Here is a 19,451-nt window from a genome sequence, read left to right as displayed (position 1 = left end):
GCTGGATCTAAACCATTGTTGCTCTTTGTTTACTGTGTCCCATTTTTCAACTATGTTGGATTTGCGGGGTACACTGCATCGCGCTGCTATGGTGTCACGCTATTATTTAACAGATACTGCTATCAGCATCCAGCTTACATGCTCCCTACCACTAGGGGGCACAGTTGGCTATGGAAGCGCAAACAGGACCAGGCTTAGGCCTCATTTCCACGAGAATATTTCATCTAAAGTAAAATGCAGTGAAAACAATTTGCATTTACACAGAAACGTTGTAGTAAGCATGCCAGGCCTGTAGTTGGCGCTATAACTGTCTTGTCCAGATGCAGCTTTAGGTAGATCTCCACTAAGGTAGAGTTGGGCAGATCATCTGGTGTATTGGTGAATGCTAAGAGCAGAAGTGGAGCAACAGCTGCTCATTTTATTGAAAGACAGTCAGCACATTCAGCAGCTCAAGCACAACACGGTAGTTCCCTACGATTGGCTACGACCATGGTTGTATGCGCTTGTGCAAAGCAGAGCGTGACGTCAGCATTTTCACTGAAAATGCCGGCTTACTCTCTACACGGCAACGGTGTTGGCAGTGTTTTGTAAAATTCCACCCTGGCGGCAGTTTTCAAAAGTTTGCATTTGAGGTCTGCTAAAACGCCATTTTTGTGTAAACCCAAGGTCAAAACCCAATTATACTTTTGTGTTTCGCCCTAAAACTGTTGTCGTGTACACAGCCAACCGAGCCAACCCAAAACAAACGTACTAATCTAAACCAGAGGAAACCGTGGAAACAGGGCTTAAGAGAGTCTATTGGCATCTCAAGGACCAGTTGTTGCAAAATTAGGGCCTGTGTCCACTAACAGCTATATTCTTTGCAACTGGCATAATGTATTGAGCCCTCTACACCCTAACACTGAAACACTGTTTTTGTTGGATTTTTCTTTTTCTTTTTTTGACTGTGTACTCTCAGCACTCTCAGTTCAAGGGAATTGAATTTATTGCACACTACTGCACTCTCTGTAAACAACAAATACAAATCAAGAAGTGGGAAGGCTTCTGACATCAATTCTAATTCCAACAGTTCGTATATAAAGAGGGGTTACACCGGATGCGCGCACGACTTGGGTGCAGAAGCACTGCAGAGTATAACTGTTTGTCAACTGACATAGAGGAGTTAACCACCAAAAAACACATTTTTAAACTAAATATTATCGCTTATACGGATGGTAAATGGCTCCCGGGTTTGTGAAATAGCAGTGACTGGACAGAAGAGATCAGCAAGTGGTCAGATATTAGGTGGACAGACGTTTTTAGAGGAGTTTTTAGAGGAGAGGAATCTGGCGTGTCACTCGATGCTCATGACCACATTAGCCGTGGACACTTACCAGACTGTGACAAGCCAGGATGTAAACAGGTGCCAATAAATCAGAAACCCTCCCAAACCAAAAAGAGCACACAGACTGCTGAGTCTGAGACCAGGTTTATAATAAAAGAACCAGAAAACTACGTCCAGAGTTAATAATTTACCCGCAGACGTCGCTGGTGTTTCAGTGTAAAGTGTGACCCTGTTAACTGGTGACTCTTGGTCGTTAATCACTGACACTGTCGACTGAGAGTCACCAGTTAGCATGGTCGCTATTAACTCCAAAACACTGGTTGCTCTGTGACGGACAAAACTTGATAGACGTTGCCTCTGTTGTATAGTATTGTTTCTAAAAACTGACCACAGAAAAACTGTATATTTTTATGCTGATAACAGGTTGAATGTTGTGTTTAAAAAATGCTAACTCGTCTGAATGAATGGAGCTAACTGAAGCTTCTGGGTCGAGATGCATGCATATCTTTATGACGTAGACTTATAATCCCTCTATATGGAGGTGAAACCAAGCACACTTTTCTAAATAAACAGTTTTCAGGTCTAGAGCTGCTGCTGACACAAATTCACACAAAAAAACAAGTAGTGTAGGAGGTTAACTTTTAGAAAGCTCTGATAATGAGGTCAACGGGCATTTTTGCTGCTGCATTGCAGCAGTTAGTGGACACAGGCCCTGAAAGAGCAACAGCTGCGACTTACTCATGCAGCATCTTCCTCCACATCACCATGGAGAGTCACCATAGAGTTGGTTTAAACTGAATGAATAATGCAACAGTCTTCTCTGAGCCCCTTGTCTTTGTCCATCATGTGATGGGCATGGTTGGCATGAATGCAGAGTAAATTTGATAAGGTTAAAATATCAGTATTCACAGAAACAGCTCTCAATTGACTTATTTTCAAAAGTGTTGCTAAGCTGATGATTAATTAAAAAACACGTCCTGTTTTGTTGAGCTCTGCTGCTTCATTGAATGCAGCCCCTTGGCTAAAATAACTCAGTGCATCACTTTCACCCACAGCACGCAGCTTTTTGCTGAGCATGTGAACAGCTGGTGTATGCAACCTGCCGTGCAACTAATAGGAAGCAGAAAAAGTTATCAATATCAGAGACGAAGCTGGTGTAGATAAGAGAGGTTTAGTAGCTCAGGATTCATACGTCTCCCATTGGAGATGTTAGAATTGTTTACTTCAAAGTCACTGGGTGTTTTTAGGTAGCTTCTGCAGTCTAGTTTCTGAAAGTTTGCTGTGAAAGAAAACAACATCAACTACTTAATTCAGCACACGAGTTGGTTCCCTGCTGCCTCTTTTGCACATTTGAGCCGCCAGTGACTTTGGGGATCTCTTTGCAACCTGAATGTCCATTATTAATCGATCGGAAGGTGGTGGGCCCGTGAATTTTAAACAGAAAGAGGAACGTGCATGGACGTTGAAGAAATTCAGAAAGTATTTAAACACAAAGAGAACAAAGAGCTGCTAATCTTTTTACAGACAGATTCAAACACTGAAAACTCTGTCTCCCCAAAGTTCTTAGAGTATACAGCTTATTTAGCCATGCTTTACTAACACTATTATTCAAGCCCAGACTAAGGATGAGAAGTGATCAGTTGAAGTTAATGCTTTTGCCCACTAATAAAAGTATTAACTGTTTGTAACTCAATTAAGTAATTCACTTTTGAGAGTTTAGGTGTATGTTCTCTTTAAAGTAATGAAGATAAATAAAGGAGAGAGACAGATGTGAGTCTATCAGTTTCTCCTGCAGATAGCGATAAACATCAATCAGGGATGCAAGTCTCAGGCCCTGTTTACACAAAAATGTTTCATCTGAAAATGCTGAAAAAAAATCGGCGTTTACGCAGAAACGCAGAAGGACTGAAAACGCTGTCGTAAGCATGCCAGGCCAGTAGGTGGCACTATTACTGTCTTGTCCTGAAGCAGCTTTTGGTAGATCTCCACTGAAGTAGGGTGGATCCGAATAGTCCTTTCTAAGTCCTTTCCTATCCACTTAACCTTAACCTCGATAAAAAGCGTCACAGGGTCAAGGGAAGGAAGGGAAAAGATGACAGGAAATGAGAACTGCGGCCAAAGAGGAATTCGACTGCACTTTTACTTTGATGTCATATTTATGTGACGACAATAACTTGTGGTGTAGGTAAGCCACGACAAACTACAATGTTTCGAAAATGAACTACAAGAAGCGCATTTGTCCTCTGCCTTATCTCACAGGGTTGTTTCGTGTCTTCAGCGGTTAACATCAACAATCCATGATCAGAGGATTTACCTGTGAAGGTGTTTTGTCTTTGGTCATGCAGTGTGTGTTTCCTGCTCACAGCTGTGAGCTTCGTGAGAGCATCTATAAATGTTGACAGTCTGAAGCCTGATAACACAAGAGGACTGTCTTGGATAATACAGCAGACTGCCAGAAACACTATACTCCCTGTTTCATTCACATATGTCATTACGAACATTGTTTGAATTCATTATATTTGGAGTATTGTAAAAGTACTCATTTGTCCTTCTTTTAGTGATTTCAATAAACGTTATTACTTCTATCACTAGTGATTCATTGTTTCAGTTCGGAATTGCAACCAAACGTTTCGGGTTATAAATCTTTTTGACATTCATACATGGTGAACACAATAAACACATTCAGGCAGACACACGATGCTTAATGTTAGAAAAGCAACAGTACTCACATCATTTCCGTCCCTTCTCCATCGTAAGTTTCCGTAAACTTTCGGCAGGAGCCGTATTTCTACATGTCAGGTGCCGCAAGGCATTATGGGGCGTTTTCTTCTCCTTCCCTTTTGAAAAGGATGGTCCGGTGTTTCCTAAGCTAAAGGAGATATTAAAGGAAGCAACGACCCTCCTCTCCTTAACTTTTGGAGAATTCGAACAGCACTTATCATGGGCGACGCTTGAATGCTTCCGGGTCATCTCTTTAGTTAGGAAGGTTCCTTATCAAAAAATGACTATTCGGATGCACCCGTAGAGATACATTCATCATCTGGTGTATTGGCTAATGCTAAGAGCAGAAGTGGAGAAACAGATGCATATTTTGTATGAAGACAGTCAGTAGATTGAGCAGATTGAGCAGCACAAGCACAACACGGTAGTCTGCGAGGGTCGTAACGACGGTGCTGTTGTACTGTTGTACACGCTTGCACAAAGTGGAGTGTAACATCAGCGTTTCCAGTGAAAACACCTGCTTTCTGTTTCAGAAAGTTTCCACTCTGGAGGCTGTTTTTAAAAGTTGGCGTTTTAGGTCGGCTAAAACATTTTCGTGTAAACACAAGGCTGAATCACAACAATACTTTTGCGTTTCACCCTAAAACTGTTGTCGTGTAAATGGCCTCTCAGATTGCACGAGACAGAGGACGGCCTGCAGCAAACAAAGAGAAATGACTCTACTGACGTTCTTAGTACTAACTCTGTCAGCTTTATAAGGATTCAAGGGGGAGGAAAAGAGGGCTCAGGCTTCGGTAACTGACCCAGCACATGTTGCTGCCAGGGCTGTGTTTCTTAACCCAGAAGACTCTGTAAATGCACATTTTTGACATATTGTTTATAAATTTAAATTCATCTGAGAACCAGGGCGCCTCGTGCTCTTCCTTCCCCATCAAAAGATTGGTGCAGAAAGAGGTGTGAGAAGTTTGGAGTCAAATTAATCAATTCCAAGAAATTTTGGTGACACGTTTCCATCAAAGTCAATCTATGGTGGGATTTCTTAACTTTGGACTGTGAGAATAATTATCGAATTGTTACGACCAGTTCGAGAGCCACACGCACAAACCAAAGTATTACTTAGAATATTTTATGAAATAAAATGTTAGAAAGAGGCTGCACTGGGTCATGTGAGGTGCATGTTGTCCGTGCAAAAAGTGAGAAAGAAAAAGACAGTTTGCTGCGGTGGACGCCAGGGAGAAAGAGACCTGGCGCCAGGGTAGGTGGGCTACCCTGGCGGTGGACCTGGTTGCTAATTTGCACCTTGAAGAAATAAACACACAGACAAACAGTTGAACAGAACCCAAAGGCCACCCCAAGGCTGTAACAGAATAAACAAATGTTTAAAGACTTTTTCCCCTAATCTTGTTGTTTCTTCTCTGGATTATACCGCAGTAATGCTTCTGTGTTATCAAAAATACCAAGAGAAATTTGGAGTCAATGGGTCCTGGATCTTCACAATCAATTTTCTGTTCAGTTGGGTAGTTATGGAGAATTAATAGAAGAAGGAGCATTGTAAAGTACTCATTATTTCACTGACTCCTAAGCAGGGATAAAGCTGTACAAACATCAGTAACTTATAAATCTACACAACTTGAAAATTAATTAAACAGACTGATGAGTTACCCTCTACTATGCTATATAATGATCATAAAATAAGCTTTAAGCGAGGCTTTAGCAGGTGATGTTGTGGGTCAAAAAGGCCCGTGTTAGAAAACAGACTGCTTTTGCTCTCTCTGTATAAAAGTGTTGAGTGTTCAACCCACAGCACGAGGAGGGACAGAGCTGCCTGAATTCTACGAACCACAATTTTCTTGCGTCATACTTTAAAAAAAGAGAAACGGCCTTTGAAGAGAGAATGGATTTGAAGTTAGTGGGTCATTCCCTTTAGCGGGATAACAACGCAGCATGAATAATTACCTAAAACAAAAGGAAAGAAACCACTAAGAAAGGCAGCACTTTGAGATTATTTAGGTTATTTTGGACACAAAAAAATCATTGATGGAGCAGATTTCAGATGTCTGAGTGTTTCGGGTGAATGGATGCTTCTGAATCCTGGCAACTTTTAAGGTTTGAAAAAAAAAAGACAAAAGGTCTACGACAGCATCTATTTATGGCTCTTAAAAGATTTTTTCAGCCAGACAGAGTGGCATTAAAGCCAGGACAGTTTATTTACTGAGGGGACAGTTGGTTGTCAAATCTTTTTATTATCAGTGAATTGATTTAATGACCTCTCGAATAAATATAACAAACACTAAAAGCTTCTAAAAATAAACTCTGGGTTTAAATGAATCTTGACAATCCTTTTAAAATGATCTTGTTCTGTTCACTTTCTAAGTTTATCTGACACTCCTGCTTTATTTTGAGCATCTCAGAAACAACTGGTTCTGAAACTCTGCCATTACAGGGGACATATCATGCTGATCCCTGATTTATACTTACATATAATTTAATAAATTTGAAAACAAGACCTTTCACCCCCTGAGTTTTCAAAAAATGAGATATTGTATTTTTTCTGATATCCTAGAACAAGATTTGATGCCTCTGAAAATAGGTCATTGCCATTTGGCTTTGAGATTTGGACCGTCGTGACGACACAAGGATCTTTTCTTTTTATTGGAGTAATCTGATAAAGCAGCTCCTCCTCTGTGATGTCAGTTAGTCACGCAACCGCCACCGAGGGATACACCCACCAAGAGCCGACTGACTGAGTGCTGGATGCAGGGACTCTGCTCTGCTGAGCAGCTCAGCTTTACATGGTGAATTAGCAGTTGAAACACTGTAGTTTAATCAGACGTCCTAATACTTGTGAGACTGTGATATTTGCATGCTTGTTCTGACATGCACTGTGAAGCTCGACAACAATAATGCTGCGGTAATAACATAGTGACGAACTGGCGGTAGAGGCGATTGTTAGACTACACTTTCAGCATAATGGATAAAACAGACAGAGAAAAGTGAAGGAGCAGGATGGAGCCCTGTTATAGAAATAGTTTATTGGTGAAGTCTGCCTATATTTCCACGTATAAACTATACATGTTACAGTACCGGTTTGACTCACCACACTGAAGCGTCCTGAGATGATCTGTGTCGAGGTGGATTTTCTTCCTCCTGAGCTGCAGAACCGTCCGGGTCTGACTTGGGGTCCAATACAAAAGGACGTATCCTATACTCTGCCATTTTATTAGTGCTATCAATGCCTTACCGTGAAGTTTTGGCAAACAGCAAACTTGCTCGGTCTGCTCCATTCAATGTGGCGATTTTGTAAATACTGCCATGCTGCAAAAACTGCCCCCTGGCTCTACCCCCTCCGCCCCTCTGATAGAACTGACCAATCAGAGCACAAAGGGCTGTGACGTTGCGAGGTTACTGGAGGTCATTCTCAAAACGGAGCATTTCAACGAGATCTTCAGAATGGCCTAAAATGAGGATATTGAGAACGCTATTGTGGGGCAATGAAGGAACTAAATGACTTGTACTGAGGGCAGAAATGCTTTACAGGCATCCTAGTCTGGTATAGTGAAAAGGAGAAACAGGCATGATATGTTCCCTTCAAGCTGTCCTCGCAGCTCCTGTCGTGAGTGCAACTAGACAGCTAGCTAACAGGGATCCACACTTTTCAAAAAGACACAGGGCTTGCTTTTCCTGGACTTTACTTCAGGCTAATTCCACAACTGTAAAACTATAACATTACAAAGAATAAACCTAATTTTCATCAGTATTAAACACTGATGAAAATTAAATGAAATAAAATTAACTAATGTTCTTACATGCTCCACTTGCTGAGGGTCTCCAAGACTTAATCGTCAAGAAAGGAAATCAGATCAGAAATATGCGTGGAATAGCTCAGTGTTTGTAGGAAGAAGCAAAACAAAACACAAGCTAAAGGGCTAACAGAAAGGTCAGAGATTGTCTATTGAACATGGTGCATTAAGAGCACTCACTATGACGCAACTTTACAAAACCAATAAATAAACAAAGACAGAGGAGTCACTCTGGCACTTATTTCAAAACTGAACTGAAACTGCTTTTAGCGTCAGCACAGCCATGCAAACAAAAGCTGCCTCCAAGAGCTGTCAAAAGATATTTTCTTCTCGAAATGAAAGCCTATAGGATAGAGGATATTTCAACACCAGTAGGGCTTATTAACAGAGAGGACAGAGAAATCATCAAGGGGTTGATTGAAACAGATCATACACACGTCTGCTGTGAAACAAGAAACAGACTGAGCAGATTGTTCTTTGTGGTCTGGTGAATGTTACACAGAGAAAATCAGCAGGTGTCTTACAGGTAAACTTTTCTACAGATGATTTCTTTTTCTTTTAAACTGATTAGACAAAATACTGGGACCACTGGGAAACTGCACAGTTCATCTTCGCTGTGAACAGACACTTAAAAGGAGCTTCAATGAAAAATGGTTTCATTAGGACTTCGCTTTCGTTGGCTAAAAAGAGCAGCAACCTGCTGAGCGCTGCATGCTGGGGGTCTAACACATATTGGCCTGAAGCTAATGCGCGTTTGAGACTCTTAAACAGCAGGATACTGTCTACCCATTGAGTCAGAGGCTGCATTCAACACTGCATCCTGACACAACTTCCTCAAAGGGGGAAAACGTAAGAAAACACTTCCAAGAAACGCTGAGCGAGTATGTAAAATCCCAGAAACTACTGAGTCCCAGCTATCAGACCTCCACAGTCATCCGGCACAACAACAGGCAGACTATCTCTGAGGACTTTTCATCCCCCTTCAACTTTCCTGTCTGCTCCTAACAGCAAGAAGTCGCTCCTCTGTTCCTCTACCCAAACAGAGATGATACAAAAACGAAATTTCTTAAAAAAAAAAAAAAAAAAAAAAAAAAACATTTTAAAGGCAGCCAAACAGACTGCTGTCACTTTAAAACCCAGCTCTGCAAGCAGGGGTGTGTGTATTTTTTTCACATATGATTCAGTAAAAGGGAAATGTTCTCAGCAATAAATGATAAAAATTTATACATTTATTAAAGCATCAATTTTTTTGTTCTGTTCAGAGGCTTAAATTTCCAAAAGAGGATTCTGAAATTTATTTCTGTATCTCCAAGCAGTTTGAAATGGTTTTAGATGCAGACAGCATAAAAGAAAAGGGAAGAAGAAGACAGACCTAATACCTCAGGGGAAACTGAACTTTCCATAAAATTGCAAAAAAAAAATAGTCTGTGAGATCTTTGGACAGAGCTCGAATTTTGCATAAATGGTCATAAAATTGTTCTGATCTCAGACAAACTTATACAATAAAAATAAAAATGATATATTTTCATATTTGATCAAAATCACCATGTAAACATGTGAACCCTTGTATCCAATGACTGCTTGACCCTCTTATGGCAGCATAACCTCAACCAAATGTTTTCAGTAGTCCCAGATCAGACCTACACAAATGTCAGGAGAAACTGCCTGGACTACCTCGCCCCCTTTTGGCCCAGAGTCTCACGCACACCGTTGTGAAGACGTGTGTTAATTTTGGAATTAAATGAAGATTGGTTCAAGATGAATTTTCTTTGTTTATGTCAACTTTTTACCACATACAACACAATGGAATAAGGTATTGGTCAGCACAGTTACGTAGGGCTGTTGTTTGAAACGTGACAACAAACAACCTCAACTCAAACTTTATTTCTAGAGCACATTTAAACCAACTGAAGTTGACCAAAGTGCTGTACAGATTAAAATCAGCACAGATAACAGGACATGGAAACATAAAATCAGAGCAAATAAAAATGAAATAAAATAGAGTAAAATAAATAAATAAAAAATTGTGCTATATGTCCAGTCAACTTTGATTAAAATTCAGGAAGAAGAGGTGAGTCTCAAGAGAAAATTGAAAAACCCGATTTGATATGCAAAGGCAAGTTGTTCCATAGCCGACACAAAAGCTCTGTCACCTTTAGTTCAGTCCAAGTTCAGTCAGGTACTTAGTGGCTAGGCCATTCAGGGCTTTAAAAACAAACAATAATACTTAAAAATCTATTCTAAAACCATACGTCAGTAGCCAGCTGTATGTAGTGCTACTAACAGTCTGCTCTCCTAAGTACCTGTAGGCTAGCATAACAACCAGTGGCGCTTTCTCCCGGGGGCCAAGGGGAACTTAGACGTGCTGTAAATCAATCCAGTCGGGAAGCTAGGAAGTACCATTTTTTAAATGACCTGTAACCTGTAATGTTAGCTCTGATAATCTCATTTTAAAGTGTGGATTAAAATCAGGCATATGTCTAGAAGGGAGACTTTTGCAAGATCACTTAGAAACTCCTCACAGCCCCTTTAAGCAATACTCTTTGGATGTAGGGTGTGAATTGCTCTCTTGAGGTCGTGCCACAGCATCTCAATCGGGTGAAGGACTAAATTTAGACTCTGACAGTCGAGACAAATGTAGTTCTGAGGGAAAGTTCCTGCAGTCAAAACAGATTCATATCAGGGCTGGGAGACTTTTGCAAACACTAAACTTGTACGGATGAGCTAAAAAAGACATCACCTAATTCATAAAGCACTTGTGCAGCAGGTCAGGTGGGTGTAAAAGAGGAGATGTGTCCCATCTGTTATAAACTGAGTCCACATTAAAGCTCTAAGGTGTCCCCTCTCTAGATTTGGCTCATTAAATGTTGGCAGAATTGAGCTTCACGAGGATGAGGGGGCACAGCGCAGCTGGTGGACATGCTGATAGCTAAACGCAGCGGTCTAAAGAGAAACAGGGGCGGTGAGGGTTTGTGCCAAATGGCTGAACTTGTGCGCCACATACAGGGAGGCAGTGGCCCTTGAAGCAGGAGGTATGATTCATACCTGCCCTCAATCATTCCCCACAGTCTCACAGTTTCCTGCTCCATGTACTGTCCTGGCCTCTCTGAATGAAATGTAAATTTTAAAAAGAAGCACTGCAGGAGCAAATTGTCAGAGCTGCAAAACTTTCAGGGTGTTTTTGCTGGCAAATATCAGGGCAACATGCTTCATGACTCACAGGGTTAAATTATATGCAGGGCTTGGTGCTATATAATCATTTAAAACACAGACACAGCTTGTCATCATCACTTTTGAATAATCTTTTTTGCTCTTTTTTAAGCATCTACTGAAAAAGTTTTGTGTCAGGGGTCACATCACCTCCCACTCTAACTCTAACAGCAATTTATCCTCTGAGTGAAAAACCAGCCAGCTGTGTGACACCAGCTCTTTCATCATTAGCTGTCCTGGTTTTCTCCCAGTGTTCCCAATCACTTCAGCTTTTACTCTCATATATTCTTCATCCATTACCTTGTCACCGACAGTGCTGCTATCGCCAACACATCCAAGGTGTAATCATTCTCTGAGCGCTGAGTTTCTTCAGTTACAGAAATTGTTGAAATGTTTTTCTTGTACAAGGCTTACTCAACTTTGTGGATGTCAGAGCTTTCTGATATGAATCACTCTGAGGATGTTTTACTGCAATCTACAAGATCTGCAGGGAGCATCTGTTCTTTTGCACAACACGAATAAACACGAGTACAGCTTTGACACTTATTTATCTGCTTATGTTCTGTGTTTTTTTGTCTAACTGCTGTCTTCTAAAATACTCCTCTGATAATGAGATTTTTTTTCTTAATTTGAAATGAAATACTAAAATTATTATTTTGAACAAAAAACAGGGTATTCCTATGTTCTTGCCATGATCTACCTTGAGGTAGTCTGACATGAAGATGTGTCTGGAAGAGATTGGCATATATCTCTTAGCACGTGTTGCTGAACAAATGGTTCATGTTGCTAAGCAATTGCCACATGGCACTGAGGGATTGGCATGTGTTGCAAAAGGAATTGCGTGTGTCACTAGACAATTGGCAGATATCCCTTAGCAACAGGCATGTAGCACTGAGCCATTGGCCAAATCACTGAGGAACTGGCAGATGTTGCTCAAGGATTGGCACATGGTACCAAGCATTTGGCACGTGTTGCTGAACAATTGGTACATGTCGCAGAACAATTGCCACATTGCACTGCCGGTTGTAAGAGGAATTGGTATGTGTCACTGAGAGACTGGCAGATGTCACCCAGGAATTGGCACATGTTGCTGAATAATAATAACAATAATGAACTTTATTTGTATAGCACTTTTAGAAAAATTGGTTTACAAAGTACTTTTGACAGCAGGAACACAAGACAACAAAGCACAAGAGTTTAACATCAAGGAAAGAAGAACGACCAAAGAAGGTTAAATAAAATCAAAGAACATTTAAGACAAACACAAATTGCAAAATGAAATATAAAGAGATCATAACTCAAAAAGAACTCAAACCCCAAAAGTGGGCACAACAGACCAGGCCCAGTCACTAACCATAGACACAGAGGAGGCCCCGACCTCACAGGGCTGGAGACACAACACACCAGGGTACAGCAAAACACAAGTGCTACCGTACCCTGATGGTGTTAAATAACAAGGACGGGTCCATGTCTAGTGATGGAGGGCCACCTCCATTAATCCTAGGAACCCAGACAATACAGGAACACTGCTACATAAAATGAGACTGTGAGGACCAAAGTAAGCTAAAAATACAAAAATAAATAAATAAATAAAGTTAATAAATAAAACAAATTAATAAATGAATAAAAGTAGGAGACAGCAATAAAACAAAAACAAATAATAACAGAGACAGAACAGTGACACAATTAGCTTAAAAGTCTTCAATTAAAGGTTAAAAGAATGACGAAAGATGCAGCAAAGATAAACAATCTGAATAAAACTTATAAAAGACATCAGTCTGTTAAGATAACAAGAAGTCAGAAAAAGATGAAGAAACTAAAATTATTGCAGAAATTCCCACAAGTAAGAGTATAAAAAGGCCAAAACACAAATAAAAGAAAAGGAGACAAAAACACAGAGAAGGAAACAGAATAAAAGAAAGACTAAAAAGACTTAAAAGACAACATCACATAAATGCAGTTCCATAAAAGTGAGTTTTTAAAAGTGACTTAAAAAAAGCTACAGACTCTGCATGCCTCATCTCCTCTGGCAGGTCGTTCCAGAGTCGAGGAGCTCTAGTGGAGAAAGCTTGATCACCTTTAGTTTTAATTCACACATGGTGTTGAGCTACTGGAACATGGCACTGAGGGATTGGCACATGTTGTTGCATGATTGGCACATGCCACTAGGTAATTGGCACTGAGCTATAGGCACGCGTCACTCAGGGATTGGCATGTGTTGCTGAGCAATTGCCACATGGCCCTGAGGGATTGGCATGTGTTTCAAAAGGAATTGGTATGTGTCACTGAGACACTGGCAGACGTCGCTCAGGAATTGGCACATGTTCCTGAATAATTCACAGATTTTGCTGACAAATTGGCATTTGGCACTGAGGGATTGGCATGTGTTGCAAAGGAATTTGCACGTGTTGCTCCATGATTGGACCACTGACAATGGAAAATTGGCACTGAGAAATGAGCATGTGTGGACAAAAGCGTCTGCTAAATGAAACTGTAAACTATTTAAGTGTTGCTGAATGATTGGTACACGTTGTGGGGCAATCGGCACATTGTACTGGGGGATTGGCAAGAGTTGCTGAATGATTGGCACTGGGCAATTAGCATTTGTTGTTGCACTGTACGATCAATGGCATTTTGTAAACCACTTTTGGATCTTGGTGTTACTCTCAAAACTTTGTCTCTGTGTCTTTAGAAACAAAAAGACTGACCCGCATTTATCATAAAGCAGTCTGCAGTCATAACACGTGATCAAAACCTTTAAAATCAGATGAGCTCATTTAGGAAAGAACTGATTGTGAACCATTTTAACTGTGCTGTGTTAGGTTTAATTGTAGCAACATCATTGAAAAGCCCATCATCTTCATATAATGACTTTGCTCGCAATGTTTAAATTGAGTGTTTAAACTGGGTGTTTTTTCCCTAGCTGTTAACATGAGGCTGCTGAGGTAGAAAATATTTCAATGTCTTGTTAGATGTTGTGCTCAAAAGCTCTGGTAAAGTCACAGAAATACTAGCAAAGTCATCTGAATATGAATGTCCGGGTGTGTGTTTGATCAGCCAGCTAAAAAAAAACAAATATTTTACTGACCTTGAGTTTGTATTAAGCTCTCAAAATGTTCAGATCTTCTGTAGCATCAGCCATATTGCATCATCTTCTGTTTACAGAAGCCTAGAAAGGACAAAACACTCTCAATCAAAGAAGGGCCTTTTAGAGTTATGGTTGCAATCTGCTACCTGACCACTAGAGGCTGCTAAATCTCAGCGTGTATTGGTCTCACACATGGAGAGCCTTTCTGGAGGCCTTTCTCTTTCTCAGGGTTTATTCTCTGCATGTCCTTCTGGAGGGCAAACAAATTTATGTTAAATGAGCGCTGAAACTTAAAAGAATAAGCTCACTTTTTAAGTCCTTCCACTGTAAGAGATGCCAGAGAAAATCTGGATTCCTCTCATTCCTGTGTGCCTTTGATAAGCTGCAGCAGACACAGTAACTCAAAGAAGGGAGGAAGATGAAAAATTGTTGGAAAAAACGAAACAAAATACACTTGAGATGAATGTCCTCGGGCAGCGAGAGGGAACTGCATGTGAGGAACAGAGATTACACATGTTGACTGTGAATGTCTGATGGATGCAAAGAGTTTTGTCCTCAAAGCCACCCTGTCTCCTAGTTTACAACGGCCAGTGGATGCAGAAATCTTTTAAAATACAATACTCCATACTGCATACTGCACATACATTAGATATATATTTGATGTTTTCATCACATTCTGAAAAATGTTGAATAAAAACACATTTGATAGTTTGCGAATTATTTACAATTTAACTTAATGTAAAGTGCTGAAAAGACAACTTTCTATCAAACGTTGAAGTGAAAACTTTTCATGTGAAAAATATATTCTCACCTTCAATTTTCTTTTGCGAGCAATACTTTTACAACACAACCCTGACAAAGCTATTGAATGCTCGAAAGAAAAAAAGTACTCAGAGGAATGTCTGCCAATAAATCAGGTTGTTTTTGCAAAAGGTTGGTCACAAAGATGTGTAAACAAGAGAGGCTTTTCAAAGAGGTTGAGTCTCTTAGGAGTTAAGATGGAAAAATTGGGTTCAGCACTCAGTGAGAGGCTGCAGAAGAAAACATAAGTAAGGGATTTGGGGAGTTTGTTTTCTTAGATTCTTGTAGGATTCAGAGAATAAGGAGGTATCTGTAAAATAAATTTAAAAAAGGGGGAAAAGAAAAAATCTCTGTAGTGGAAATCATGTGCCCAAGTTTGCTGCTAGTATTTGTTATAAACAGTTTGTTGCTGAATCCGCAAATACAAGTTAAATGATGCAAAGAGGAAACCTCACATTGATGTTTACAAACAAGACTTCTGTTGGACTGAGTGAGTTTAAGAAGGGACAACAAATAAAAATTTGACATTGTCATTTTTTTTTTTAACGCCATTAGTATTCATAAGCATTGCTGGCAGTAAGTCGGACTCGTTTCCACCAGGGCTGCCCTTTGTCACCGATTCTGTTCATAACTTTTATGGACAGGATTTCTAGGCGCAGCCAGGGTGTCGAGAGGGTCCGGTTTGGTGACCTCAGGATTGGATCACTGCTTTTCGCAGATGATGTGGTCCTGTTGGCTTCATCAAGCCGAGACCTTCATCTCTCTGGATCGGTTCGCAGCCGAGCGTGAAGCGGCTGGGATGAGAATCAGCACCTCCAAATCCGAGTCCATGGTCCTCAGCCGGAAAAGGGTGGAGTGCCCTCTCTGGGGCAGGGATGAGATCCTGCCCCAAGTGGAGGAGTTTAAGTATCTCGGAATCTTGTTCATGAGTGAGGGAAGGATGGAGCGAGAGATCGACAGGTGGATCGGTGCAGCGTCTGCAGCAGTGGCGGCTGCTGGTCAGTCAAGGAGGGGAAGCTAATTTTTGTCCGGCCTACATCATAAATTTGTTTATTTATTTAAACGTAAAATCTACCCTCCGTTTCTTGTTCAAGATGTTCAAGATGTTGTTCAAGAAAATGATCTGTGACCCTGTCGTAACAACCAGGTGTTTTTTCCAGGGATTTTGCCTGTGTTTTCTCAACGCTCGTCGTTTTTAAGAAAAGGTAAACTCACTTGGGATCGATAAAGCCGATGCTCCGGTGGAGGGTTATACTTCAACATCGCTGACTGGCTCATTTCACTGTCAATCAAAAAGGGATTCAGCCTCAGACAGATCATCCAATAATCATGCAGAAGCCCAGCGTCCAGGCCAGCCCACTGCCTCATAGACCCCCAGAGACGCTGAGCGTCCTAGGGCGGGACAAAGCCCAGCATTTATCCAATGACCGTCCAGTTTCCACTGTGGAACAACTCTACGCCTGAAGTCGTCAGACGCCCAGCGTCTGACTGTGTTAAAGCGCTGAGATGCTGCGGGGATGAATGAGAAGGAGGTGGAGCCAGTTACCTGTGATAGGTAGCTGATTCTGAACAAAAGATGAAGGAATTGTAGCGCATATTTTGTCAATGAAATGTACACACAGCAGAACGTATCACCACTTTTTTTGGGGGACATTTTAGGGGAAGCTGAGCTTCCCTTGCAGTCTTGGAGCAATCGCCACTGGTCTGCAATAATGGCGAAGAGGGAGTAGAGCTGGAAGGCAAAGCTCTCTGTTTACCGGTCGATCTTCGTTCCCACCCTCACCTATGGTCATGAGCTTTGGGTAGTGACCGAAAGAACAAGATTGAGGGTATAAGTAGCTGAAATGAGCTTCCTCCATAGGGTGGCCGGGCTCTCCCTTAGAGATAGAATGAGAAGCTCGGCTATCCTGGAGGAGACCCCGGGGCAGACCCAGGACACGCTGGGGAGACTACGTCTCTCGGCTGGCATGGGAATGTCTCAGGATCCCCCGGGAAGAGCTGGACGAAGTAGCTAGGGAGAGGGAAGTCTGGGCTTCCCTGCTTAGGCTGCTGCCCCCGGGACCTGACCCCTGATAAGCAGCAGAAGATGATGATGATGATGATGATGATGTATTCATAAGGCTATGCAGTGTTTGCATCAGTATATTAGATCTAGTTTTGCTTGAATTAATAATAAACTTTATTTATATAGCACTTTTAAAAACATTTGTTTAAAAAGTGCTTTGACACTGACAGAATTAAAACAATTTTATGCAAATTATTTACATTTCAAATGAACAGCTGGTTTAAACAGTGGTTTATGACCCACTGTCCGAGCTTTATATCAACATATAAACTCTCAGACCTCTGGGTTTGCACCAGAGGAGACTTCCTGAAAACACTCGGTGGGGGAAGAATGACAGTGACGGGGAGTTTTTTCAGTGCTCATACAGGCAGCTGACAGATTTAAAATTTTCTATCTCACTGACTCAGAAACCTGCAGACCCCAGGGTGCTACTTACCGCCAGCTCACGGGTGATTGCCTCCATTCTCCACATCATTGTGACTTTTCCAATCATCTTTTCCTAATGACTTCTATCAGATCATGTTTTCTGTTTCCATTTGGCGAACTCAGAGGACCAAAGCTAAAATCAGCCAATTCCAGCCATATCCAGTCCAATAATGAAACTTTTTATTGAGTTCCTGTCTGCCAAAGGTTCTGATCTAAAGTCAGACACTACCTGAGGGGATGTGAGGGCCTTTCATTCTTCACTTTGAAGGAGACAGAAAGAGCTGGAAGTGACTCATTCTTGTCATATTTGGTCCTTTTTGTTGCATACACCCTGCTGTGGATGTGTTTACTAGATTTAGCTTTATCAAACATGTAAACAGCTAACTTTAGCCTCAAGGAAAGAGCCATAGGCAGTCTTATAAATGAACATAATCTCTGTGTGGATGTGGTTTCTGCTGCTTGTGGAGCCAGCCTCTAGTGAACTGCAGGTTTTAGCATTTCTGCTTTGCCTGATAAATTGATGCTCATGAGCATCTATCAGGGCAGTGTGTACTGATGATTATTGTTGACATGCTTCAGTGAATGAGGAGGATTTGTTGCGCATTAATGGGACAGCGAAATTAAATCATCAATTTGCTAAATTGTTTCTGCATCAGTCAGTCACCAAACAGAGAATTCAAAGAGAAGAAGAAAAATAGACTGTAACAAAAAAATAAAAATAAACAAAGTCATCTTACTTGGCTCAATGTGGCGTTCCCAAAAAACTGCTCCCCCTGGTGGCTGGCTGCAGTAGCAGTAACCCCATCCCTCTATTCATTTTAAATGGGCTGCGGTCAAACTTTAAACACTAATTACAGTACATAGAAATGTTCCCCACATCCATTTGCTGTGGTTATATGAATATATTATTGGGCTGGGTTGTATTCAAGTCCTTTTTTTCTGAAAAGCCTCTCTTTCATCAGTAATGAGGTGTTAAAAACAGGTTTTACGTCATCTTTAGCAATAATTGACAGCTGCCTTTGATGTGTATTCTTTAGGGGAATAGTAATAAAAGTCAAAGAGGGAGAGCTAAGAATAGATTGGACTTTCAAAAGAAAGGAAAAAAAAAATTTTTTTTTTCTAAGGAGTGCAGTTATAATGCACGCTATAAAAAAGAAGGGGAGTAATTAACAGAAAAACTTTCAGAGCAAATATATGATTTTCCTGTAGCAGTTATAGAGCCCACCTGCTAGATTAACACAATAACAGCGGGATTTTAATAAGTCGTTTCTGCACAGATGGTCCTGAGATTGCGAGGCTGTGCTTACCAATTTCAACAGAAGAAACTCTTCAAAGAATAATTAACAGCTGCTATCAAATTGAATGTTATCATCATGCTGAAAAGAAATTAAGAAATCAGGAAACCGTGGGGAGTCTTTTGCGTGATTGAAGACAGTACTTTTAACTCTTCACCAAACCAGGACAAAATGTGCAAGAGGAGCAGACAGTTTTTACACAAGGATCGAATCAATCAAAAACTCGACAGGGTTCCTGATTGAAACTGGTTCTCAATGATCCGCAGCTGAGTAATCTTTTCTTTTGACAAGTCAGAAGTCTAAAGCTGGGACCTGATGAGGTCATTTAGTGCCAGAGTGGAGGCAGATGAACATGTGGAGAAATTCAGTTCATGACTCGACTCCTCAAGGGGACAAAGCAGTGCTGTGTGGTTTCATGTTAAGTAGTTTGGTCTCACTCAGCATCTTAAGGATCACAAAAGGTAGTGTGGAAAAATGATGTGGACTTCAGGACTTAGACTATCTTCAAAAAGTAAAAGTTTCAGTTCTTAAAAAGTAAAGAGTTTGCATAATGCCCACTAACGGATGGATGGATGGATTGATAGGTCCAGACTTTCACTACTACTTCTAGTGCACAACCAAAAAACTCCACATTTTCTCACACACATCTGACAAAGATTTTTAGACCTGTTAAAAAATTGCTCAAGTTCATATTTTTAGCATTTTCTGTTTGTGTTGCCAT

At 40.9% G+C, this 19,451-nt stretch overlaps 1 protein-coding gene across 2 annotated transcripts in view; it reads right to left on the bottom strand.

Moving 5' to 3' along the window:
* LOC141797070 (guanylin-like) overlaps nucleotides 1-19,451 on the bottom strand; it is a 65,873-nt gene that overhangs the window by 36,221 nt on the left and 10,201 nt on the right. Inside the window, exon 2 of one of the 2 annotated variants that reach the window (XM_074678477.1) lies at nucleotides 14,144-14,224. The exons of the other annotated variant lie outside the window; for it this stretch is intronic. The gene's annotated coding sequence lies outside the window, so the exon portion shown is untranslated. The remainder of the gene's footprint in view (nucleotides 1-14,143; nucleotides 14,225-19,451) is intronic. 2 annotated transcript variants of the gene reach the window in all.

This window comes from Halichoeres trimaculatus, unplaced genomic scaffold (genome assembly GCF_033239565.1).
Source record: "Halichoeres trimaculatus isolate MK-OKI-2021-1 unplaced genomic scaffold, fHalTri1.1 fHalTri1_scaffold_1, whole genome shotgun sequence".
In the NCBI taxonomy this organism is placed as follows: domain Eukaryota; kingdom Metazoa; phylum Chordata; class Actinopteri; order Labriformes; family Labridae; genus Halichoeres; species Halichoeres trimaculatus.
This window is presented reverse-complemented; position numbering and strand designations above follow the sequence as displayed.